Genomic DNA, 674 nt, shown 5'->3' with positions numbered 1-674 from the left:
GTTCCGATATTCAGATTATCTTCAGAAAAAAAGTCGGTGTTGTTCAACTGGGTGGCATCAGAAGTGAAGTTCCCCGATGGGTATGTTTCGAATCTCTCTAGATGTGTTGAAAAGGGTCAAAAGTTCTCTGGGATGAAGAGTACTGATTGTCATGTATTTATTCAACGACTACTTCCCTTTGCATTTGCGGAGCTACTTCCAACAAACGCACATGAATCACTTGCAGGTAGTATATTATAACGCAGTAATTTTATAATGGTTTAGTTTGCAATAATATATGACTAATAATGTGTTTAATTGTTTTTGGAATATACAAGGCATTGAAGCATTTTTCAGGGATCTGAGCACACACAGTCTTAAAGAAGAAGTCGTGGAACAGCTTCAGGAGAACATTCCCATCTTATTGTGTAACTTGGAGAAGATATTTCCTCCGGGATTTTTTGACGTCATGGAGCATCTAGCTGTCCACCTTCAATATGAGGCATTGCTTTGAGGACCTGTACATTACGGATGGATGTATCAGTATGAGCGAGCCATGAAATATTTGAAGGGAAAAGCAAAGAACCTCGCAAAAGTTGAAGGTTCTATAACTGATGGAAGTTTGACGGAAGAAACTTCTCACTTCACATCGTACTACTTTGCGTCAAAAGTACGTACCCGGAAAAGAGCTCCAA

The sequence above is a fragment of the Brassica oleracea genome, chromosome C9, assembly GCF_000695525.1.
Source record: "Brassica oleracea var. oleracea cultivar TO1000 chromosome C9, BOL, whole genome shotgun sequence".
Lineage (NCBI taxonomy): Eukaryota > Viridiplantae > Streptophyta > Magnoliopsida > Brassicales > Brassicaceae > Brassica > Brassica oleracea.
Note: the sequence above shows the minus strand (reverse complement) of the source record.